This window comes from Salvelinus namaycush, chromosome 18 (assembly GCF_016432855.1).
Source record: "Salvelinus namaycush isolate Seneca chromosome 18, SaNama_1.0, whole genome shotgun sequence".
NCBI classification, from domain to species: Eukaryota; Metazoa; Chordata; class Actinopteri; order Salmoniformes; family Salmonidae; genus Salvelinus; species Salvelinus namaycush.
In genome coordinates, this window is record NC_052324.1 from 24825217 (window position 1) to 24852479 (window position 27263).

Sequence of the window (27263 nt, forward strand, 5' to 3'; positions counted from 1 at the left end):
CACACACACCTGTTCTGAAAGGCCCCAGAGTCTGCAACAACACCAAGCAAAGGGCACCATGAAGACCAAGGAGCTCTCCAAACAGGGCAAGGAGGGCATTAATCAGAGAAGCAACAAAGAGACCAAAGATAACCCTGAAGGAGCTGCAAAGCTCCACAGTGGAGATTGGAATATCTGTCCATAGGACCACTTTAAGCCGTACACTCCACAGAGCTGGGCTGTACGGAAGAGTGGCCAGTAAAAAGCCATTGCTTAAAGAAAAAAATAAGCAAACACGTTTGGTGTTTGCCAAAAGGCATGTGGGTGACTTCCCAAACATATGGAAGAAGGTACTCTGGTCAGATGAGACTAAAATTTAGCTTTTTAGCCATCAAGGAAAGCACTATGTCTGGAGCAAACCCAACACCTCTCATTACCCCAAGAACACCATCCACCATGCACGGTGGTGGCAGCATCATGCTGTGGGGATGTTTTTCTATCGGCAGGGACTGGGAAACTGGTCAGAGTTGAAGGAATGATGGCGCTAAATACAGGGAGATTCTTGAGGGAAACCTGTTTGTCTTATTTGAGACTGGGACGGAGGTTCACCTTCCAGCAGGACAATGACCCTAAGCATTCTGCTAAAGCAACACTCGAGTGGTTTAAGGGGAAACATTTAAAATGTCTTGGAATGGCCTAGTCAAAGCCCAGACCTCAATCCAAATGAGAATCTGTGGTATGACTTAAAGATTGCTGTACACAAGTGGAACCCATCCAACTTGAAGGAGCTGGAGCAGTTTTGCCATGAAGAATGGGCAAAATACCCAGTGGCTAGTTGTGCCAAGCTTATAGAGACATACCCCAAGAGACTTGCAGCTGTAATTGGTGCAAAAGGTGTCTCTACAAAGTATTGACTTTGGGGGGGTGAATAGTTATGCATGCTCAAGTTCTGTTTTTTTGTCTTATATCTTGTTTGTTTCACAATAAAAAAAGATTTTGCATCTTCAAAGTGGTAGTCACGTTGTGTAAATCAAATGACACAAACCCCACAAAAATCCATTTTAATTCCAGGTTATAAGGCAACAAAATAGGAAAAATGCCAAGGTGGGTGAATACTTTCGCATGCCACTGTATGTGTGTGTCTATGGCGTGTACTGTGTGTGTGTGTCTATGGCGTGTACTGTGTGTGTGGCGTGTACTGTGTGTGTCTACTGTACGTGTGTGTGTGTGTCTATAGTGTGTGTGTGTACTGTGTGTGTCTATGGTGTGTACTGTGTGTGTCTACTGTGTGTGTCTACTGTACGTGAGTGTGTCTATGGCGTGTACTGTGTGTGTGTACTGTGTGTGTGTGTGTAGCGTGGTGTGTACTGTGTGTGTGTGTGGCGTGTACTGTATGTGTGTGTACTGTATGTGTCTATGGCGTGTACTGTGTGTGTGGCGTGTACTGTATGTATGTATGTATGTGTGTGTCTATGGCGTGTACTGTCTGTGTCTACTGTATGTGTATGTGTGTGTGTGTACTGTGGCGTGCACTGTGTGTGTGTGTGTGTACTGTATGTGTCTATGTGTCTATGGCGTGTACTGTGTGTGTGTGTGTGTGTGTGTGTGTGTGTGTGTGTGTGTGTGTGTGTGTGTGTGTGTGTGTGTGTACGTATGTGTGCTGTATGTGTGTGTGTGTGTGTGTGTTGTATGTCTGTGTGTGCTGTACACGTGTGTGTGCTGTATGTGGTGTGTGTCTATGGCGTGTGTACTGTGTGTGTGGTGTGTGTGTCTATGGCGTGTACGTGTGTGTGGTGTGTGTGTCTATGGCATGTACGTGTGTGTGTGTGTGTGTGTGTCTATGGCGTGTACTGTGTGTGTCTACTGTATGTGTGTGTGTGTGTCTATGGCGTGTACTTTGTGTGTACTGTGTGTGTGGCGTGTACTGTATGTGTGTGTACTGTATGTGTGTGTGTGGCGTGTACTGTATGTATGTATGTGTGTGTCTATGGTGTGTACTGTGTTTATGTATGGCGTGTACTGTGTGTGTCTACTGTACGTGTATGTGTCTATGGCGTGTACTGTGTGTGTGTGTGTGTCTATGGCGTGTACTGTGTGTGTCTATGGCGTGTACTGTGTGTGTCTATGGTGTGTGTACTGTATGTGTGTGTGTGTCTATGGAGTGTACTGTGTGTGTGTGTGTGTGTGGCGTGTACTGTGTGTGTGTGTGTGTGTGTGTGTACTGTATGTGTCTATGGCGTGTATAGAGTGTGTGTGTGGCGTGTACTGTATGTATGTATGTGTGTGTCTATGGTGTGTACTGTGTTTATGTATGGCGTGTACTGTGTGTGTCTACTGTACGTGTATGTGTCTATGGCGTGTACTGTGTGTGTGTGTGTGTCTATGGCGTGTACTGTGTGTGTCTATGGCGTGTACTGTGTGTGTCTATGGTGTGTGTACTGTATGTGTGTGTGTGTCTATGGAGTGTACTGTGTGTGTGTGTGTGTGGCGTGTACTGTGTGTGTGTGTGTGTGTACTGTATGTGTCTATGGCGTGTATAGAGTGTGTGTGTATTTGTGTCTATGGCGTGTACTGTGTGTGTGTGTGTGTGTGTGTGTGTGTGTGTGTGTGTGTGTGTGTGTGTGTGTGTGTGTGTGTGTGTGTGTGTGTGTGATACCGATTTACGATTGTTATGAAAACTTGAAATTGGCCCTAATTAAAATCGTCCATTCCGATTAATCGGTCGACCTCTAGCGTGTACAGTGTGTGTGTCTGTGTACTGTATGTGTGTATGTGTATATGAGTCTATGGTGTGTACAGAGTGTGTATGTGTCTATGGCGTGTGTACTGTAAGTGTGTGTGTGTCTATTAAGTGTACAGTGTGTGTGTGTGTGTGTGGCGTGTACTGTATGTGCGGTATGCGTGTGCTGTATGTGTGTGGTGTGTGTTCTGTATGTGTGTGTTCTGTAGGTGTGTGTTCTGTAGGTGTGTGTTCTGTAGGTGTGTGTTCTGTATGTGCGTGGTGTGTGTTCTGTATGTGCGTGGTGTGTGTTCTGTATGTGCGTGGTGTGTGTTCTGTATGTGCGTGGTGTGTGTTCTGTATGTGCGTGGTGTGTGTTCTGTATGTGCGTGGTGTTCTGTATGTGTGTGTGGTGTGTGTTCTGTATGTGTTCTGTATGTGTGTGTTCTGTATGTGTTCTGTATGTGTGTGTTCTGTATGTGTTCTGTATGTGTGTGTGTGTGTTCTGTATGTGTGTGTGTGTTCTGTATGTGTGTGTGTGTTCTGTATGTGTGTGTGTGTGTGTGTGTGTGTGTGTGTTCTGTATGTGTTCTGTATGTGTGTGTGTGTGTGTGTGTGTGTTCTGTATGTGTGTGTGTGTGTTCTGTATGTGTTCTGTATGTGTTCTGTATGTGTGTGTGTTCTGTATGTGTGTGTGTTCTGTATGTGTGTGTGTGTGTGTGTGTGTGTGTGTGTGTGTGTGTGTGTGTGCGCTGTATATGTGTGTGTGTGTGTGTGCAGTATGTGTGCATGTGTGCAGTATGTTTGCAGTATGTGTGCGTGTGTTGTGTGTGCGGTATGTGTGTGTGTGTGTGTGCTGTATGTGTGTGTGGGTGCTGTATGTGTGTGTTCTATATGTATGTGTGTGTGTTCTGTGTGTGTGTTCTGTATGTGTGTGTGTGTGTTCTGTATGTGTGTGTGTGTGTTCTGTATGTGTGTGTGTGTGTGTTCTGTATGTGTGTGTGTGTGTGTTCTGTATGTATGTGTGTGTGTTCTGTATGTATGTGTGTGTGTTCTGTATGTATGTGTGTGTGTGTGTGTGTTCTGTATGTGTGTGTGTGTGTTCTGTATGTGTGTGTGTGTGTGTTCTGTATGTGTGTGTGTGTGTGTGTTCTGTATGTGTGTGTTCTGTATGTGTGTGCTGTATGTGTGTGCTGTATGTGTGTGCTGTATGTGTGTGTGCTGTATGTGTGTGTGCTGTATGTGTGTGTGCTGTATGTGTGTGTGCTGTATGTGTGCTGTGTGTGTGTGTGCTGTATATGTGTGTGTGTGTGTGTGTGTGTGTGCTGTAGATGTGTGTGTGTGTGTGCTGTATATGTGTGCGTGTGTGCGCAGTATGTGTGTGCGTGTGTGCGCAGTATGTGTGCGTGTGTGCAGTATGTTTGCAGTAATGTGTGCGTGTGTTGTGTGTGCGGTATGTGTGTGTGTGTGTGTGTGTGTGTGCTGTATGTGTGTGGGTGCTGTGTGTGTGTGTTCTGTATGTGAATAGGCAGGGTAAGTGCAGATTCATAGCGCAAGTTCTAAGTGCAATTTTGTTAACATTTTGTTAACTTGCAGAATTGCATTCAGAATAAAGGAGTACAGTCTTGAACACACAATCATTACAATGGCATTGACTAAAGGTTTCTAAATTGCTTAGCACATTGAAAAACAATCATAGCTTTTGTATTCTCTCAAGAATCTTCCCCACTCCAACTGATTGTTAACAACATGCTGCTTCTCACTGAACTGTAATGTACTGACAAGGATTAGAATATTTTATTTATTTAACCAGGCAAGTCAGTTAATTTAAGAACAAATTCTTATTTTCAATGATGGTCTAGGAACAGTCTTAACTGCCTTGTTCAGGGGCAGAATGGCAGCGTTTTACCTTGCCAGTGCGGGGATTCAATCTTACAACCTTTCGGTTACTAGTCCAACGCTCTAACCACTAGGCTACCTGCCGCTGTGGATGTGTCCCAAATGGCACTCTATTCCCATAGGACTCTGGTCAAAAGTAGTGCACTATATAGGGAATAGGATGCCATTTGGATTGCAAACTGTGGGTCTGGATCTACGCCAGATAAATGTCCTCTAGAAAAACATTGAAATACTCTAACAATAGAGAAAACTGCAGAGCTGCAGGGTGAATCCTCTCTGAAAGCATGACTTAAGTCATCAGCAACCTGTTTGATTACCACCACTGTTGCACATCCTGTTGTCCAAGACAGCTCCTCTGGCACTGGAGGTGAGCGTGTGTGTTCGTGCGTTTGTCTGAATGTGTGTGTGGTGATATTTGAGTACCTGTGTTTACACAGCATCCCGATCTGCGTCATAGATATGCGTTTCTTGGCAGTGCCAAGTGCTCTTCAACGTCTCAACACAAAAAGGTGCTCCGTTTGGACATATCGAATTAATATCAATCCACCCCCTTTTAAAAAGTCTCCCACTTTGTGAAAAGATGACAAGACATCAGGACTAAGAGTGACTCATCAAAGGTCTGTGTCAAACTAAGTCTGTAGAGGCCTGTTTTAGTTAGGAAACCCACAGCTGGCCAAATTAAAAGACAGGACTGACATTTAATACAAGTAGACAGTGTATTGTGAAACAGCAGTACAGTAGTTAGAAAGGAGATCTCTGTTGTGTAGATCCAGCTGCAGTGAGCTCCAAAAGTATTGGGACAGTGAAACATGTTGTTGTTGTTTTGGCTAAGTACTCCAGCACTGGATTTAAAATGATACAATGACTGAGATTGAAGTGCAGACTGCCAGCTTTAATTTGAGGGGACAACAAGTATTGGGAAAATTCACTTATGTGTATTAAAGTAGTCAAAGGTGAGGTATTTGGTCCCATATTCCAAGCACACAAAGATTACATCAAGGTTGTGACTCTACAAACTTGTTGGATGCGTTTTCTGTTTGTGTTTCAGATTATTTTGTGCCCAATAGAAATGAATGCTAAATAATGTATTGTGTCATTGTTGAGTCACTTATTTTAGGAATATATTTCTAATCACTTATACATTAATGTGGATAATCTTGAATGAATCGTGAATAATGAATAAAGTTAGAGGCACAAAAATCATTTGTATAGATCCAGCTTCATGACTAAATCTCAAATTTAAAAACAAGCAACATCTAAAATGATATGGTGCCCATCTAGCGCATTCATTTGGGATTGAAGAGTGAACTACAGTACCACTTCAACTTCTTGCACACCGTACGTTTCTTTCCTACAGCGTCACCTTGGTAGGCTTATTTGGGCAACTGTAGGTTTTATTTCAGATGTCCATACATTCCTGAAGAGGTTCATGTTGGCATTGTAAGGCTGGGTGAGTACACTGTTAGGATGACGGACATGATCAACACCTACCTACCGAAAGCGTAGATGTTCGGCACGGATGTGGATTCGTCGGCAGCCACAATTATTTTCCCAGACTCCTTGCTGAGCTTGAAGCCAACTTTCTCCAGGTTGAGAGTTTTGGTTTCAGGAGCTCTGCCTATGGTCAAGCAGAGGAAAACAGTCAGACACTTAATATTACATTACACATTGATAAAGAGGGGAGGGTACAGGAATCTTGGATTCTTAGAAAAACTCTGACTGCTCAGTGTTCATAACACATACCATTCAGTTGGCACGCTAGCGGGTTTACGTTTAAGGCAGGTCCTGCTACTCTTCATCCAACAGAGAGATCTTATCCAGGAATTAGAAAAGAAAACACATGAAAAGCTAAGAGAGAGGGAGCAAGGGAGGGTGGCTTGTCTTTTGGCGGGGAGTGAATAATGAGCAGGCGGGGGATAGGGAGGATCCCATCAGCCACTTGGAGCCCTGGGTGTTATTTCTCCCACTTCCTGCAGGACAGTTGACTGATGCTGTCGATGCTCGCTCATCTTGCCGTCCGTCTCCATAGACACTATAGCAAGTTGCATTTACAAAAAAGGTTGTTCTTAGGTCTTTGGTATCACAGCACAGTTCTACCAAATCACAGCCCAGTTCTACCAACCACCACTGAGACTGGAGTCAGGTGGGCTATCCTAGACTAGTGTCCACTCTGCTCTCTCTATGTATAGAGTAGACTACAAGAGCCACTCTAGTCTGGCATTTCCTGCCTTTCTAGGTTTCTCCGTCTATGATTGGAGACTGTTGGAGCGCCACTGATCCATTGTGTGGTGAGACAGAACAACAGAGGTTCTCCTGATAAGAGCCTTCAGTGAGTGTGGAGCCACACATAATGGGCAATGAGAGCCAATGACAGGCAGGCCTGATAGGACCACGCTGAACAAAGACTATTGTGGCACACAGAGGAAATCTCAAGAACCCACCAGCTAATTAGCCACAACAAGTTTTCTGGCACGACTTGAAATGAGACCAACTACTATACATGGCGGTTTATCAAATCGATCAAGTGAACAAAGACAAGAGAAGGAAGTCAGAAATAATGACTTTTTGGGAAATGTATTATTTTGTCTAGAAAAAGGGGTTTCTGAGAAGGCATTCTGTTCAAAGGCCTAAAATGAGAATAAGAGATATGATTGAATGAGATTCTGTACTTTGGCTCAGAGATACTTTTCTGTTTGTCAGAGTGTGAGGAGACTCTGAGGCTTCACATCTTAGCACTTCAGTTCATATGGAGGCATATACCAACCCCTGACACCATCATACAGACTTCAACCTCTTTCGGTGTCCCTCAAAATTTGAGAAAGAAAAGGTGTTGGGGGCAACAGACATAAGTAGGAGAGAAAAGTAACATGGTACACCTAGAGGAAATAGGCTGTTTCCGCATCTGTGCTATTGGCCAACTGGCCAAGGTGTGGCCCTGAGGAAGGTCAGGCTGTGGAAGCTGTGCATGGAGAAGGATGTAGCCTAGCTATAGCTAGAGGACTGGAACAGGCAGTCCCACCACCACCACCAACAGCCACGACTCCCTCCCTCAGAGAAGCTCACTTTCTGAGTTCTGATTCTCCACCCTTTCCCTAAAGTTTGCACTTGCACACTTCCCATCAGTTGATTTAAAAGCATGAATCACTGCAAGTGTAATCATTGGTTAGAGGGAGTCTCCACTAGGGATGCACGATATATTGGTGAACATATCAGAATCGGCCGATATTAGCTAAAAATGCCAACATCGGTATCGGCCCAATGTCTAGTTTAACGACGATATGCAAAACCGATGTCAAAGCTGATGTGCATACCTATATAACGTAGGTACATGATGTAATGACGCAACGTACATTTTTGCGCTACACGTGAAACACAGCATTCCTCACCTAGCCCACAATGTCTGCTGTGTGGCTCGAGCAGTCAACATGTTGAGCAGTCATTTGAAAGAGTAACAAAATTTCAGCGAGACAACTCAAAGGCAAAATCCATTAACACCAAGATAATAAAATTCATTGCCCTTGACAATCAACAGTTCTCTGTCGTGGGTGATGTTGGCTTGAGCCAACTGGTCGAGCACCGGTACATATGTTGCCCTACCGGTGTTACACAGTAATAGCGTCACTGCTATTAGCTTCACGACATACTATGGAACGCCATTTGGGTCTTCGCGTGTCAAAAAAGATACATGTCAAACACTATTTGACGCGTTAAATAAGCTTTTAAATTTGACACGTCAAATAACACAGGTCTATTATAGAATGTTGTGTGTTCTGAATTTGCAAGTGCCACCACTACTGTCAGTAGCACTGTCAAAGCTGTACAAAAAAGTCTGCAAACACCGGCCATGAACAATGTGTTTACAATACCGCGTAGGTAATAAAGCAATATTTGTTCGACCGCAACTTCAGGGGTAGCTAGCTTTAGCTTGGTACCTAGCTAGCACCAATACAACCAGCCTGGTTGTATTATTCAATTATGTCATAATTCTACTATTTGTATCACTGTCTTTTACATACTTTAATTTTAAATGCTAGCCGCAAAGTCCACTATTGTGGCTAATCCTTATTATGGCTAGCTTCACATTGATGGGTTCGACCACCATTAATCAAATAAGAATTGTGTTATAAATTAGGGTTATTTTAGATGACGATACCTAGCTATATAGTTAGCTAGCTAACTATAGCTACTGAAACAGATTGTTGTTTAGCTATGTTTTTGGGGAAGAACATTGTTTGCATCTATGAGCTAGCTAGCTTTCTTTTCTGACCAGCACTGTAGGTGCGCGAGACAACTTTACCAGCATCATAGCATGCGTATCAATGAATCATTGTGACATATGAAATACAAGTGATAGTGTAATCAATGTGTAATAACTACGTAAACATTTTTATGAACGCGTTAAATTATTGTGATGTGCAGTCATATTCAGGTCCTGATTGGTCAACAAGCTAATTTGACACGTCAAATAGTGTTATTTGACATGCAAAGACCCAAACGCCGTTCCATAGTATGAGAATCCTGGTTGAGAATGAAACGACTGAACAAATGAACAACGAAACTGCAAGTAAGTGAAAGAAATAGGTTTTGATTATGTTTTACTGGTAATGGGGACCCACGTAAATCCCAACAAAATAACTTTTTGATCAGTGTGGTGTGTGTGTAACCTTTATTTAACTAGGCAAGTCAGTTAACGACGCTGGGCCAATTGTGCGCCGCCCTATGGGACTCCCAATCATAGCCGGATGTGATACAGCCTGGATTCGAACCATTCGGGATTCGGGACTGTAGTGACGCCTCTCGCACTGAGATGCAGTGCCTTAGACGGCTGCGTCCATGTGTTTGTGTGTTAACTGTACTAGAATGCTTAAGGCCGCATCATTTTTAAATAGCAGATATCGGATATCGATATCGGCTAAAAATGTAATCGGTGCATCACTAGCTTCCGCCATTGTTAAATCCATGACGGGAAGAATGCAGGTGCACACTGAGAAAAGGGTGGAGAATCATGACATACCCACAGTCTTTCATAGCTCCACTGAGGGCACAGACCCAGTCTGACCTGTAGTGTAAAGGGCACATTGGGGAAGTGGAGAGAGGCCCACTCATAACTCCCACAGTCCGACAGCCACACTTCAAAGGAGAGGATGTACTCACTGCCCTGCATGAGAACACCAGGGTAAAGCCCACAGACTGTAGCCTACACTGTAAGGTAGTAATGTAAGGTTGTAATCAGACGTTAAAAAAATGATATTCCTCTTAGAACCAATAATAATACTAATAATACATTTAATATTCATGTTGACAAAGAGACTGACAAAGGCCATTGAATGTATGAATCTTTTGAGCTCTATGGACTTTATCCAACATGTTACTGGGTGCACCCATAACCGCGGCCGTACTCTGGACCTGGTTATTACCAAGTGTCTTCCTATTGACATATCCTCTATTGTTGACGTTGTTTTATCTGATCACCACTGTGTATTTTTTACTACCTTGTTGCCCATAGCACAGGGTAATACTGAATGCATTATTAAGAAATGCTATCTTACCTCTGAAGTTGATACAGATTTTAATGAGGGTATGAACAATACTCCGCCACCTATTCTGCCTTCCTCTTATGATGATTTAGTTGATAACTTTAATAGCAAATTAAAGGCAACCATTGATGCCATAGATCCAGTAAAGTTGAAAAATAATCAAAACAGAGAAATGTGGATGAGTGAGGAAACTAATCAATTAAAGAGAAATTGCAGAAAGGCAGAGCAGAAGTGGAGTCGTTGCAGGGCGATGATGATATTCTGAGAGAGTAACTTGGGATATATAACAAGGCAATTAGAAAAATTTGCCAGTCTGGCTTTTCTAACTTCATCACTATTAAATCCAAAATAATTTGAGTGCTCTTCTCGACCATTGATGGCATGATAAATCCTACCCCCGCAAACCTGTGAACTTTCCTCCACATCTACATGTGATAAGTTTGTCATATTTCAGAGATAAGAACTACATTTTCTTAAAAACTGTTTTTAATTCCATATCTAAAGAACTGCAGGTTATTGTTAATCACTCCCTGTTCACAGGCACTTTCCCCACTGCACTAAAAACTTATGGTGAATCACATTCTGAAGAAAAGTCATCTAGATTATTCAACTCCTAGCAATTTTCAGCCAATCTCTAACCGTCCATTCCTAAACAAAATTCTGGAAAAAATGGTGTTCAAACCATTAAATAATTGTTTAAGTGCCAACTGTACTTTTGAAAAATTCCAATCTGGTTTTCGTGCACACCACAGCACGGAGACAGCCTTAGTTAAAGTGGTAAATGATCTTAGAGCCAACACAGATACCAAACAGCTCTCTGTCCTTGTACTTTTAGATTTAAGTGCTGCATTCGACACTGTTGACCATGCTTTCCTTCTGGACAGACTGGAGAGGTGGGTTGGCCTCTTCGGTCCACTTCTAAATTGGTTTAGGGCCTATTTAACTGGTCAAGAGAGTTTGTCGCCCTTGATGAACATAACTCAGAGAACATACATATCACATGTGGCGTTACACAAGGTTCGATTTTGGGTCCGGTACTGTTCGGTTTATATATTTTACCCTTTGGCAGAGTTATCAGAAAGCAGAGCATCGATGTTCACTGCTATGCAGATGATACACAGCTTTACATGTCACCAGAGAATTTTAGCTTCACTGATCAATTATTACACTATATCAGTGACTTAAATACTTTGATGGCTCACAACTTCCTCCAGCTAAATCAAGACAAGACTGCGGCACTCATTGTTGGAGCCAAAGCACAGAGATAAAATCTAGGCTGCACATTTTAAATGACAGGCAATAAAGATAATAAAATACCAGGTAAAAAAACCAAGGTGTTATTTTAGATTCTGAGCAAAATTTCAAATCACACAGGAATGTGACCAAAATAGCTTTTTACTACCTGAGGAACAATACCAAGGTGCAGCCATCTCTCTCGGGCTGATACAGAGAGACTACCCATGCTTTTATTACAAGCAGGCTTGACTACTCTAATGCTCTCCTGTCTGGTCTACCCAAGAAAGCCATTGGTCAACTGCAAAACATACAGAATGCTGCAGCGTGGGTACTGAGCAAGACCAGACGGAGAGCACACATTACACCGGTTTTAATGTATCTCCACTGGCTGCCTGTTAGTTTTAGAATTCATTTGAAGTTTCTTCTATTGGTTTTTAAATCAATCCACGAATGTGCACCCCAATACATGTCAGACATGCTTTTAAGTTATGTACCCAGTAGGTCCCTCAGGTCCTCTGGCACTGGCCTTTCAACTATCCAAAAACCTAGGACCAAGAGGCATGGAGAGGCAGCCTTTAATTATTATAACCCAAGCCTCTGGAATAGCCTTCCAGAAAACCTGAGGGGGGCTGGGCTGAAACTGTGGACATATTTAAACATCTGTTTAGCTTTGCTTTTCATAGTTAGTTGTTCAGTTTGTGTTATTCTTTTGTTTTTTTTAATCTTATGTTCGTTGTGCAGAAATTATTTCAGCTTGTATTTCTATGAAGCACATTGCGTTGCATTCCATATCTGAAATGTGCTGTATAAATAAAGCTTGATTTGATTACATCATTTTGGTGGGTGCTTATGTTTCTCCTATTGGAAATGTGTTTTTTGCATATCCCAACTCTTCCTGAGACGCCCTCGGAGAGTGGGAGCCCGGCCATGGTCTGCCATTACCGCCAGCAACCCTAGAGCAGTTAGGGTTAAGGCCAGGGTCTGCCATTACCGCCAGCAACCCTAGAGCAGTTAGGGTTAAGGCCAGGGTCTGCCATTACCGCCAGCAACCCTAGAGCAGTTAGGGTTAAGGCCAGGGTCTGCCATTACCGCCAGCAACCCTAGAGCAGTTAGGGTTAAGGCCAGGGTCTGCCATTACCGCCAGCAACCCTAGAGCAGTTAGGGTTAAGGCCAGGGTCTGCCATTACCGTCAGCAACCCTAGAGCAGTTAGGGTTAAGGCCAGGGTCTGCCATTACCGCCAGCAACCCTAGAGCAGTTAGGGTTAAGGCCAGGGTCTGCCATTACCGCCAGCAACCCTAGAGCAGTTAGGGTTAAGGCCAGGGTCTGCCATTACCGTCAGCAACCCTAGAGCAGTTAGGGTTAAGGCCAGGGTCTGCCATTACCGCCAGCAACCCTAGAGCAGTTAGGGTTAAGGCCAGGGTCTGCCATTACCGTCAGCAACCCTGGAGCAATTCGGGTTAAGTGCCTTGCTCAAGTGCACATGGACACATTTTTCACCTTGTCGACTCAGGATCAAAACTAGCGACCTTTCGGTTAATGGCCCAATGCTCTAATCGTTAGGCTACCTGCCGCCCAGAGTAGACACAGTGGGTCATCCTTTACCCCCTACTGGGTGAGAGTGCAGAGGAAGATGTCCATCCACCAAAATATAACTCTATAACAAATATTATTATTGCTGCCAATTTCCCAGTCCCAGTGAGTCTCAAGGTCTTGGTATTTTGACTGCAGTCGACAGACTGGACACTGTGCCTCGACTTCCACATTGTTTGAACCTCAGCTCTCTGAGAGCTGCAACCTGCCAGGGTGGGAAAAACGTCATCTCTCCCAAAAGGTCACCCACATCCTGGTCCACATGTCACATGCTCCCTGTCACACGCACAGGCAGAGAGAGAGATGCCCTGGCCTGTCCTGGTTGGTACTGTACAGTCACACACTGCGGAGGGGTGTAGTCAGGCTTTCGGAAATGCGTCGTCTTTGGGACCATCTCAACACAAATAAATGTCTGCCAGGCAGCCAGGCGGAAGTTCCCTCCATTGTGTTGGTTGGCGGAATGAGAGAAATTACATGATGTGATAAAGAGAGAAAAGGACTAGGGAAAGAGAGGTCTGGTGTGGGTACAGAGCCGCAGACAGACAGGGCCAGCATTGCAGTGACAGATGCTGCAGGAGGTAGCGTTGGGTGGCGTGGCAGGCTGGTTTCCACAGGGCTGGTACGACGGGCAGGAAAGCCCAGAGCAGAGCGAGAGAACAAAGGAGGGAATGCAGTGACCCGTGCCTGGGTGCATCCTGCCCCAGCCAGGCCCAGGACCCGGACCCAGCACTCGGCTGGGTGATTAACACTTCCCCTGGTGATTCCATCATTCACGCTTTATTACCTTGTTTTTGAGCTTGATACACTGTCTGCTGACACTGCACTCTTTTGTAGATGACAATAAAACAAATGTCTGGAAAGGGAAGGGGGAATAGTGGTTTAACCGATACGTCTTTGCAAAGCTTATTGTATGTTATGTGGCATACTCACCACACGTGATTGCAGCTACTACTAAAATACTAGATTTCTTCCAAACATTAGGGTATTACTGTAGTAATTTGTGGGACAATTATCTTCCTTCCCCGACACACTCACCTACGGCCCACAGCACTGAGTCAAAGGTGTCCTGTTGGTACTGTATGTTTGTCTGTCCAAGTCACCTGCAGCGCCCCAGAGAACAGCTTGTCCAGTGTCTTGGGGACACTCCTCCGGGAGAACTTGGTGCCATAGGCCTCCATGTAGTCAGTCACCAGCCCTGCCATTTGCTGCAGCACACACAAGACAAGAGGGGAGAAATTCAGGTTGTTGACAGCTCAGAGTCACCTTTCCAGCACCCGACTTGGGAAAACTATTATTCCAAACTTAACTTGTACAAGAAAAGTCCCAATATCACCAGTACACAATGAATCAATGGGCTCCTGAGTGGCACAGCGGTCTAAGGCACCGCATCTCAGTGCTAGATGCGTCACTACAGCCCCTAGTTCGATTCTAGGCTGTATCACAACCGGCCGAGATTTGGAGGCCAATAAGGAGGCGCACAATTGGCCCAGCGTCGTCCGGGTTTGGCCGGTGTTGGCCGTCATTGTAAATAAGAATTTGTTCTTAACTGACTTGCCTAGTTAAATAGAAGTTAAATAAAATAAAACAAAAAAATCTATATCAATTTGTAAATGAGTAGTGAGAAATTCTACGATCTCTGAAATATATTTAAAAGCCACAAAACATTTGAGTTACAGTATAAACACGATACAGTATAGAGAAATAAGAAATTAATTAAAATAGTGTCAAATCTATTTTGAAAAATTGAAAATGGTGATAAGTGCAGTACCTGATCGAACCCCCTGAGGGGGATGCTGCACACCACGAATGTGGTGTCCAGGCCAATGCCTGTCAGGAAGCCAGCACACTCCAGGGCCACATCTTCATAGCACCATGTTCAGGAAAACAGAACACTACACAAATGCTCTCAGAAGAACCTTGTCTATCTCTAGTTAAAGTAGATGTGACAACTGAGAAACTGGAGCATAAGAGGCATTGATAGACAGGTGACCCTAGTCTAGGAATAAGGGGGTCACCAGTTGAACTGCAATTCATCACTTTTTGCCTTCAACATTAGGGCCAACTCACTCTGACAATATACACTGTAACCAGTGACTCATGACCAAGCACATCGGCAGTCAAAAGGATACAGCTGGCACCAACCACAAGTTTGAAAAACAAAAACCATTCATCTTTAGCTGTTTTCATTTAAAAGATATCTCTTGGAAGTTATATAGTACAGGTATATGTACTTTTCAATACGATGCACTTCATACATTTTCCTTCAAATGATCTTGAATACTACAGCGCCAAACAAAACAGGGAAACTGGACACAAATGTTTAGTCTGAATCTGAGGAATTTAAAAGTGATGAAAATACTGTTCGAACTTCGGAGGTTCCATTACTCAAGACAGACAATAAGAGAGGAAAAAGAGGAAGGGGTGGCGGAGTTGGTAGGGCCGGTCTCTGTGTGCGTGTGTGGGCCAGGTGAATCACACCTCTAATCCAGCCCTGAGCTCCACTCACTACTAGCGTTCAGGCTAATCCCTGCGGATGGGGTGTGCCGTGTTCATGGCTCAGTCCACACATCACTCTGCTGAGTGACGCCCATCACCCGCATGGAGGCCAGGGCCTCTCGTGCTCTCCCATCCTCTACCTATCCATGGCTCTCCACACTGGCCCAGGCCCTGGCAGCTGAGGGTGCCTGGGGCACACACACAAGCCCAGCCATACCCCCCACTCATGCTAGCGCTAACTGCTAAGAGCGTCAGTACCCCGATCCTCCTGTCCACCTAATGCACAGCTGCACTTAGTGCACATTGTGAGGTGGCTTAGGGAGGGATTAGGCCAGGAGCTTTAGGCTGATTCCACACTCATCTCCTTTCCCTGGCTGCTTGGTTATATTGTATTTCAGAGAGACTCTGGGATCGTTCTGTTATCCCTCATCCGGATTGTGGTGTCTGAAAGCATTGGTGGAGGCACAAACTCACAAGTGGGTCTCAAAAACACTGTATCCAGATGTGAAAGACATGGGGGATTATGTAACTAGAAACTACAGAGGGATGAATTCCAGGGGAAAGACATACTTTACTGTACTGATATCTGCCCAGTAAATGTTTCCCACTCCCCTGGAGGATGAGAAGTACTAGGAGCAGCCTTTCAAACAACAAAGATCACACAATCAAACTCAGGGCTTCCATAGGCTACATCCTGATCCAAAGCCACTTCAATGACTGTAGGAGTATGTCTGACTGACAGTTAAGAATTTGCCACTAGCTCGCTCTCTCTCTCATAACCTTGGGCCAATCTTCAGCAGTCCAGACAAGAGATAAGTGAATCTGTTCTCCTTCGGTGTCTCCTGTGTTCGCCACAATAACAGTGCTCTTTCACAAGTGTTCCTTAGAGGGGAGAGTTCTACAGGCAGTGGACTTTATCTGACTCCAAATAGAAAGATATAGGATGAGAACTCAACTCCCTAACACAGTTGTGACTACAGAGAGAAAAGATAGTGTGTTACAATTGTCTCACTGTCTCCTTTTGATGTTGCATCTTTTCATCCCAGGCTCATTTCCTCAGCTATTCTCTACAACAGGTATTCCCAAAATGGGGTAGGCGCAATGCCATCGGGGGTACGCCAAATAAAAATGTGATTCACATTAAAAATAATATTATTTATTTTTTCTCTTGGCTTCACATTTTCAAACGGTCCCAAAAAATAAAAAAAATATAAAGTCAATCTATATTTTCCAACGGGGCTATACATTTGGGTGGTGTTCTTTGCTCGCCTGAGTAGCTTTGTTTCACTGCCAAAAATACAATTAAACCATCTAGTGTTCAGCAAAATAACAACACAATGTCAAATACAGGTAGCCTAGTCAAATAATTAACATCCAATCACATTAACCGTTACTCTCTCGCGGGAATTCCACTAACGGTCCGTATGTAGCCTAACGTAGCTGCTACTCATTCCGTTTGCGTGAAAATTGATAAAAGGGTTAAAAGAAACTAAGGCCCGCGTCCATAGAGACACATACCAGCTCTACTGGTAGTACTGCTACTACCAGCAGTACTACACCTGCACCTGTCAACGACACAAGTTGTTCTGCTTCCACGAGCACATCCAATGCTAGCATCAGTAATTCTATATTCGTTGTTAACCCAGCTAGCATGGACACTGACAGTTGAGAATCTGATGCAGCCGAAGAACTACTGCCCCCTTAACTGGGAAAGCACTGAACAGACCAGGACGTTGGACCATCAAAGAGGCGCAAATATTATGAGAACTACATTGATTTGGGGTTCACTTATATTGGGAGTACTGCCTTTCCTCAGCCACTCTGTTATATGTGCAAAAGTACTCTCTCATAACTCAATGAAACCATCACTCTTGCGTAGACATTTAGAAACAAAACATGCCAATTTGAAAAATAAGCCACAGGAGTTTTTTTTTTTGAGCGAGAATTAAGACAACAATAACAAGGGGCTACAAGCGTCTTATATTGTGAGCTACCGAGTGGCTAGGACAGGCAAGCCGAATACTATTGTCGAGGACTTCATTCTTCCTGCTGCCGCGGATATGGCTGGGACAACGCTGGGGGAAAAGGCCCAAAAAACGATACAGACAATGCCTTCATCAAACAACACGGCTTCACGACACATCAGTGACATGGCAGGAGATGTTTGGAAACAATTACTGCTTCGCAAACAAGCCAGTGAATTATATGTTACAGCTGGATGAGTCAACAAATGTGGCAGGTCTGGCACAGCTCCTGGTATATGTCCGTTACATTTATGGGGGGTCAATTAACTTCTTATGGCTGGGGGCAGTTTTGAGTAGCTTGGATGAATAAGGTGCCCAGAGGTGTCCAGAGTAAACGGCCTGCTACTCAGTCCCAGTTGCTAATGTATGCATATTATTAGTATATTTGGATAGAAAACACTCTGACGTTTCTAAAACTGTTTGAATGATGTCCGTGAGTATAACAGAACTCATATGGCAGGCAAAAACCTGAGAAAAAATCCAACCAGGACGTGGGAAATCTGAGGTTGGTTGTTTTTCAACTCATTCCCTATTGAAAATACAGTGGGATATTGGTCATGTTGCACTTCCTAAGGCTTCCACTAGATGTTAACAGTCTTTAGAAACTTGTTTGAGGCTTCTACTGTAAAGGAGGGGCTCATAAGCGCTCTTTGAGTCAGTGGTCTGGCAGAGTGCCACAAGCTCGTGACGCTCGTTTACGTGAGAGGTAGCTCGCGTTCCATTGCTTTTTCTACAGACAAAGGAATTGTCCGGTTGGAACATTATTGAAGATTTATGTTAAAAACATCCTAAAGATTGATTCTATACATCGTTTGTCATGTTTCTACGGACTGTAACGGAACTTTTTGACATTTCGTCTGCTCCTAGTGAACGCTCTTCGTGACATTGGATTTGTTTTACAAAACGCGCGAACAAAATTAGCTATTTGGACATAAATGGACATTATCGAACAATACAAACATTTATTGTGGAACTGGGATTCCTGGGAGTGCATTCTGATGAAGATCAAAGGTAAGTGAATATTTATCATATTATTTCTGACTTCTGTTGACTGCACAATATGGCGGATATTTTTTGGGCTGGTTTGGGCTCTGAGCGCCGTACTCAGATTATTGCATGGTTTGCTTTTTTGAAATCTGACACAGCGGTTGCATTAAGGAGAAGTGGATCTAAAATTCCATGTATAACACTTGTATCTTTGATCAATGTTTATTATGAGTATTTCTGGAAATATATGTGGTTCTCTGCAAAATCACCGGATGTTTTTGGAACTACTGAACATAACGCGCCAATGTATACTGATATTTTTGGATATAAATATGAACTTTACCGAACAAAACATACATGTATTGTGTAACATGAAGTCCTATGAGTGTCATCTGATGAAGATCATCAAAGGTTAGTGATTCATTTTATCTCTATTTCTGCGACTCCCGTCTTTGGCTGGAAAAATGGCTGTGTTTTTCTGTGACTTGGCGGTGACCTAACATAATCGTTTGTGGTGCTTTCGCTGTAAAGCCTTTTTGAAATCGGACACTGTGGTGGGATTAACAACAAGATTACTTTTAAAATGGTATAAGATACTTGTATGTTTGAGGAATTTTAATTATGAGATTTCTGTTGTTTGAATTTGGCGCCCTGCACTTTCACTGGCTGTTGTCATATCGATCCCGTTAACGGGATCTCAGTCATAAGAAGACATCCTCTTCTACAAACCACTGGACACCATGACAACAGGAGATTATATATTTAAAGTACTGGACAGTTTTGTGACATCAAATGGACTTGTGGTCAAGATGTGTTGGTATCTGTACTGATGGCGCAAAATACATGACAGGGAGACAGTGGAGTGGTAACGCATGTGCAAGCAGTTGCTCCCGATGCCACTTGGAAGCAAGAGCCTCTTGGTGGATGTGCACCCAAGGGAATGCCTGACAGCTTGAAAGACGTTTTGGACACTACAGTGAAAATGGTTAACTTTGTTAACTTCTTATGGCTGCAATCCCGTTAACGGGATGATATGACAACAGCCAGTGAAAGTGCAGGGCGCCAAATTCAAACAACAGAAATCTCATAATTAAAACCATCTGTCCCAGATGGGCTTGTTGTGAAGATGAGTTCATATTGCCCTCTAGTGGTAGAATGTTAGAACAGCAGCCTAGTTTGACAAGAAAAATACAATTAAACTGGAGAGGGGTAACAAATAGGTTGTTGCGATAGAAAAATTACGATGGAAATCTATTGTAGATTATATTTATAATAGCTAGGATTATCAATGAGTAGGTGACAAAGATAACTCTTCACTGTTGGCACTATGTACGGTTAAGTTACAGCCACACTAACAAACATTACACTCAACCTCCATTTGTGCCAAGTGGAAACGGTGTGGAGAGACCAATTAGACAGGCGATGACAGGATTTAAATGGCTGGATTGGAGCTGTGTGTGTGTGTCCCAAACTTTTCTGAACACACACACGCACAGCTAATCTGAGTCAGGAGTGAGTGAGTGACAGGAACATTTAACACGTCCTATAGTAGAACACGCTGTGTCCTGGATGGATCATTATGACAGAGCTGTCTGTGTACATGGCACAGCATTGTATGGTTTGTGTGTCTGTGTGTTTCACCACATGTACCACTCACGTCTTGGCAGGGGACTCTTTCAGCCAGAACTAGTGATGCCGTGCTGGATTGCTCCGTGAATCTACAACACAGGAAGTAGAAACAACAGGTTAACACAACAAACACCGTTTGATTCAATTTGTCAATACAGCTCCTGGCAAACGATTAGGCGAGGAAGGATGGCTTTGTTCTTTGTTAGTCTGTTATCAACAGACATTAAGTCACTGCCTGTGATACACCACAGGGAGGGAGGCCTATGAGAGGCCGCAGTCCCAGAGTGTATCCCAAATGATACCCTATTCCCTATGTATTGAATAGGGAACAGGTAGGGTGCCATTTGAGATGCAGCCCCAGACAGCCTCCCTCCTCCACCCAGAGAGAGCCATGTTTTGCCCACCACCATCCCATCAAAAGCTCCAGATCCACTGTGGTGTTATCAGCAGCTGGGAGGATCAACGAAGGAGACATCTCTCCCCTCTGTCTACTGGGCAAGGACACATACAGAGGGAGAAGGGGGGTACGGAGAGAGGGAGAGGACAGAGAGAGAGAGAGGAGAGATGGAGGTGAGGGAGTAGAGAGAGAGAGAGAGAGGACGGAGAGAGGTAAAGGTTAATACTTACATGTGTGGGGTACTTTGCCGCCCTCCAGTTGCAATCACAATGTCCTTGGCAGTCAGTGTCATCTGCCAGACAAGGGGGAGAGAAATTATAATGACTTCAATAGGAAAATATGAATACCGCAGTGTTGAAATTGGGTTCCTTAAATAAAAATAATAATATGGTGAACATTTACATTTTTTGTCATTAACTCCGTTTGAAATACAGTACCAGTCAAAAGTTTGGACACACCTACTCATTCAACGGTTTTCCTTTATTTTTACATTGTAGAATAATAGTGAAGACATCAAAACTATTAAATAACACATATGGAATCATGTAGTAACCAAAAAAGTGTTAAATAAATCTAAATATATTTGAGATTAGAGATTTTTCAAAGTAGCCACCCTTCGCCTTGACAGCTTTGCACAGACTTCGCATTCTCTCAACCAGCTTCATGAGGCAGTCACCTGGATTTCATTTCAATTAACAGATGTGCCTTGTTAAAAAGTTAAATAGTGGAATTTCTTTCCTTCTTAATGTGTTTGAGCCAATCAGTTGTGTTGTGACAAGGTAGGGGTGGTATACAGAAGATAGCCCTATTTGGTAAAAGACCAAGTCCATATTATGGCAAGAACAGCTCAAATAAGCAAAGAGAAACGACATTCCATCATTACTTTAAGACATGAAGGTCAGTCAATCTGGAAAATTTCAAGAACTTTAAGTTTCTTCAAGAGCAGTCGCAAAAACCATCAAGCCATATGATGAAACTGGCTCTCATGAGGACCGCCACAGGAAAGGAAGACCCAGAGTTACCTATATTGCAGAGGATAAGTTCATTAGATTTACCAGCCTCAGAAATTGCAGCCCAAATAAATGCTTCACAGAGTTCAAGTAACAGACACATCTCAACATCAACTGTTCAGAGGAGACTGCAGAATCAGGCCTTCATGGTCGAATTGCTGCAAATAAACCACTACTAAAGAACACCAATTGCTTGGGCCAACAAACGCGCGCAATGGACATTAGACAGTTGGAAATCTGTCCTTTGATCTGATGAGTCCAAATTAGATTTTTGGTTCCAACTGCCGTGTCTTTGTGAGACGCAGAGTAGGTGAACGGATGATCGCTGCAGGTGTGGTTCCCATGTGAAGCATGGAGAAGGTGTGATGGTCCTTTGCTGGTGACACAGATGTATTTCGAATTCAAGGCACACATCACCAGCATGGCTATCACAGCATTCTGCAGTGATACGCCTTCTGGTTTGCACTTAGTGGGACTATCATTTGTTTTTCAACAGGACAATGACCCAACACTCCAGGATGTGTAAGGGTTATTTGACCAATAAGGAGAGTGATGGAGTGCTGCATCAGATGACCTGGCCTCCACAATCACCTGACCTCAACCCAATTGAGATGGTTTGGGATGAGTTGGACCGCAGAGTGAAGGAAAAGCAGCCAACAAGTTCTCAGCATGTGAGAACTCCTTCAAGTCTGTTGGAAAGGCATTCCAGGTGAAGCTGGTTGAGAGAATGCCAAGTGTTTAACGCTGTCATCAAGGTGGCTACTTTGAAGAATCAAAAATATATTTTGATTTGTTTAACACTTTTTGGCTACTACATGATTCCATATGTGTTATTTCATAGCTTTGATGTCTTCACTATTATTCTACAACGTAGAAAATAGTAAAAATACAGAAAAACCATTGAATGAGTAGGTGTGTCCAAACTTTTGACTGGTAGTGTAGTATTACCTCTTTTCCTGTCCTGGTTAACCCTTTGACTGTGTGCTCATCCACCAGACTTCCTTTAATGTTCAGATACTTCACATTCCTGTCAAAGAAAACAACATGGTGACACAATACAAACACCACAGGAGAACTTGAGAGATCTTGTGCAAACATTGGGTTTAGCTGAAAAAGGGGAAGTACTGCACAGCTACACTGTTAAAGCAGTTTTCTAGCCAAAACAATTACATATGAGAGTGAAGACAAAGTTTGGAGGAAAGATGTAAAGCCATTTTCTATGAAACTGCGTCTTGAATATGAGATTCGGTTGCACAATGTGAACATCTGCTGTGAGAGTGTGGGCACATAGAGGCAGAGCAACACCTGTTAGCCCTGCAGCCATTCAGTCAGAGCACTGCATGCAATCATGGACAATTCATCATAGCACTGTAACCTCTGTGTACCAACAGGTCTGCTTGGCCTAAGAGGGAATATCTCAAGTCGGAAACTTGAGGCAGTTGTCATAACAAAATTACTGAAAACTGCAGGTATGCATGTGTAAAATCACTGTTTAAGTTATACAACAGAATCTATGACATACCGCATGTGTTTACACAGGCAGCCCAATTCTGATCTTTCCCCAATTATTGGCAAAAGAGCTGATCTGATTGGTCAAAAGACCAATTAGTGAAGAAAATAACAGAATTGGGTTGCCTGTGTATACGCAGCCACAGTGGCTGTAAGTAAGGGTGTGTCACTCACTTGTCCTGTAGCTGAACACGGTAGCCCCAGTTGAGGGACTTGACATGGTTCTGTACAGCCTCTGCCATGGTGCTCCTGGAAAAACACACCAGAGTTACAGTTAGACGTGGTATAGGACAGGCATCTGTGATAAGAATTCTTATCAATCCAAAACATTGACAAACATTTAGTCTAGTAACCAGAATGACTATCGGTATTAAGAAACTAACAAACTTGTAAAATATATGTTCTTTCTACTTAATTCAAAACAGTTTGAGAAATGTGCAAATCCACAGGTTTCCATTGTTCTCATACTAATGAGATGTACCAGTCGTGGGAGATGGGCCTAGGGATTTGCCAGCCATACTTCTGGGCGTCTTTCACAGCTGTGCCCAGCAGAGCAGCCTGGTGCATGAGCTTCTTGGGAATGCAGCCCACAGTCACGCACGTGCCACCAATGCCCCACTTAGTACCTGGAAGGGTAGCATGATATATTTTTTAAACTTCTATATTAATGCAGATCGTTCACAACATACAGTTTGTTTATTCCGAGACAAGCAAGGTGAAATGCTTCAAGTCAACAGTTCAAGTCAAGCTGTTTTTGGTGGAATGTACAGTCAGTATGAGAACATTTATCTTACCTTTAACTGAAGGCTCCACATAATCTAACACAGCAATGTTCTGTCCTACCTGAGCCGCTGAAAACAAAGGACAGAATGTTTTGGTCAATCTTCATTGTCAGTAAAGCTGCATTAACACATTAGATTAGACATTATCCTATATAAAACCTTTACACAGAGCCAGACCTCCTGGTAACAAACCATCTGGGGTACATATGATTGTATACTATCATCAAGAACAAACAGTGAAGTCCCTACTAGTTCATAACGTATTGTAATACTAATGATTTAATCATGGGATTGAGACACCACCTTCTTTGGAACAAGCCAGATCCACCTCCAATAACGAAGAGATAATAGTCAAATTTCCCTGTAACAAACCAAATGCCTTGACATTTAATCTCTATTGGTCAATGCTGACACCACCATAAACACATAACAGTTACTTAGAATGTACACGTGGTTACTTATCTACAAACCAAGCTGACAAGTGCATAATGAAGCGCATTTGAAAAGAGCATGTTATTCTACCAAAGACACACATTACTTGGAATATTTGACACTGACAGTTTGCCAAGTAACGTTACCTCAACTATTCCGAGGTACTGGGCAAACTGACAGCTTGCTTGCAGGCCATTGGTTACCACTATAGAAAGAGAAAACGCTGTTTGAGAGATTCATTCGAAATCCATTTCTCATAATCTGTCAGTTTGTCACTAGCTAGCAATATGGCAACAAACTCCATGTCTGTCAAGTTTCTCGTAAAAAAAAATGAATGCAGTTGGTGCGTTTCCACCGGCGTCTGCCTCTAGAGAGTGCTGCCATGTTGTTATTACAAAAGGCCCTTCATAGGTGTCTGTAAGTCTGCCTGCCTCATTTTACATTGGAAGCACATTCACTGAAACTACGTCGTCAAAATATAAATGTCTTTATAGTGTTGCAAATAAAATATTGTAAAAAAAAATACATTTGATAGATGTGTTTTTTGTCCTCCTAGGCCAAACATAGTTCTCAAACTCCAGGCGCCATTCTGACTTCTCCCTTCGGTTTTCAGCCATTAGCTTTGCCTACCACTGGCCCATGTGAACCGGGTCCTTCCTGTTATGTGGTGCCTCTGCTTGTCCGAGGAAATAACACCAATTATTGTGTAAAATGTGATTTCCGAAAGGCTTAAAATATAAAGTTAGGTGTTCTTTAACATAAAAACACAAAGATATGGATCTGAAAGGGAAATTATGCATTTTGACCATTTCGTTTTTTGTGGATGTAGGCCGGTGCTATTCATCAACTTCTACGATAAATATGAGCCATTAAATATTCAAAATGTTTATTCATGATTTTATAGTCCTACTTAAAATATCTGTCATCAATACTTTAAAAATATATAATTTTTCTGTGTGTCTCTGATTTCACTTTGCATCCTGTTAGTGTGTAGTAATACCACTTTTAAAAACAGTCCCTTCCCACAATGACATCTTTTTCAGAAAGCGTCAATCATTATTTTGGCAGGAAAACAGTGCAAAGCTAAGTAACTATCAACGCTTCATTTAAAAAAATATGTTCGGCAGAAAAGTAAAAATTCACTTCAAGTGTTATCCTAGCTGGATCTTGATCACTCACAGGATCTTGATGTCATGCTAGCTCAATCTTGATCACTATAGCTAATTTAGCCTCCAAATGTACACTCTGTTAGGTTCCACCCTTTTAGGCATATGCACATAACAGGGTGGAACATGCACCTAACATCGTGGAAAATTTGTCAGGAAAGATATAAAATGTATTACTTCTGTCATTATTTATTACCATATACATAATACATTTATATTTTATGTATATTTAGATGCATGTTTGTTTCTAATTACAATACAATGACTAGGCCTATTTACATAAATGTGATATATCATTGTATTGCAATGTATATACAATTATAATTAGCAATTGTAGTGCAATTAGCAACTATATATACAGTACCAGTCAAAAGTTTGGACACACCTACTCATTCTACTTTATTGTAGAATAATAATAGTGAAGACATCAAAACTATGAAATAACACATATGGAATCATGTAGTAACCAAAAAAAGTGTTAAACAAATCAATATATATAATATAGTTTTTAGATTCTTCAAAGTAGCCACCCTTTGCCTTGATGACAGCTTTGCACACTTTTGGCATTCTCTCAACCAGCTTCACGAGGAATGTTTTTCCAACAGTCTTGAAGGAGTTCCCACATATGCTGAGCACTTGTTGGCTGCTTTTTCTTCACTCTGTGGTCCAACTCACCCCAAACCATCTCAATTGGGTTGAGGTCCGATGATTGTGGAGGCCAGGTCATCTGATGCAGCACTCCATCACTCTCCTTATTGGTAAAATAGCCCTTACACAGCCTGGAGGTGTGTTGGATCATTGTCCTGTTGAAAAACAAATGATAGTCCAAACCAGATGGGATGATGTATCACTGCAGAATGCTGTGATAGTCATTCTGGTTAAGTGTGCCTTGAATTCTAAATAAATCACTGACAGTGTCACCAGCTTAAGGTTGCCTTGAATTCTAAATATACATCTCAGACAGTGTAACCAGCAAAGCACCCCCACACCTCCTCCTCCATGCTTCATGTGGGAACTACACATGCAGAGATAATTCGTTCACCTACTCTGCGTCTCACAAAGACACTGCGGTTGGAACCAAAAATCTCAGATCTGGACTCATTAGACCAAAGGAGAGATTTCCACCAGTCTAATGTCCATTGCTCATGTTTCTTGACCCACGCAAGTCTATTCTTCTTATTGGTGTCCTTTAGTAGTGGTTTATTTGCAGCAATTCGACCATGAAGGCCTGATTCTTTATTTGTGTCGGCGCCGACAGAGATGGCCGCCTCGCTTCACGTTCCTAGGAAACTATGCAGTATTTCGTTTTTTTATGTATTATTTCTTACATTGTTACCCCAGGAAATCTTAAGTTTTATTACATACAGCCGGGAGGAACTATTGGATATAAGATCAACGTCAACTCACCAACATTACGACCAGGAATATGACTTTCCTGAAGCGGATCCTCTGTTTGGTCCACCACCCAGGACAATGGATCGGATCCCAGCTGGCGACCCAAAACAACGGCACTGCAGAAGGGGAAGATGGAGCGGTCTTCTGATCAGGCTCCGTAGACGGGCACATCGGGCACCGCTCCCGAGTATACTACTCACCAATGTCCAGTCTCTTGACAACAAGGTAGACGAAATCCGAGCAAGGGTTGCCTTCCCGAGAGACATCAGAGATTGTAACGTTCTTTGTTTCACGGAAACATGGCTCACTCAGGATACATTATAAGAGTCGGTACAGCCACCTGGTTTCTTCACGCATCGCGCCGACAGAAACAAACATCTCTCTGGTAAGAAGAAGGGCGGGGGTGTATGCCTTATGATTAATGAGTCGTGGTGTGATCATAACAACATACAGGAACTCAAGTCCTTTTCTTCAC

At 42.9% G+C, this 27263-nt stretch overlaps 1 pseudogene; it reads right to left on the reverse strand.

Moving 5' to 3' along the window:
• The window catches only part of LOC120062885, a 32039-nt pseudogene extending 8179 nt beyond the window's left edge, over positions 1 to 23860 (reverse strand).
• Between the last annotated feature and the right edge of the window lie 3403 nt (positions 23861 to 27263).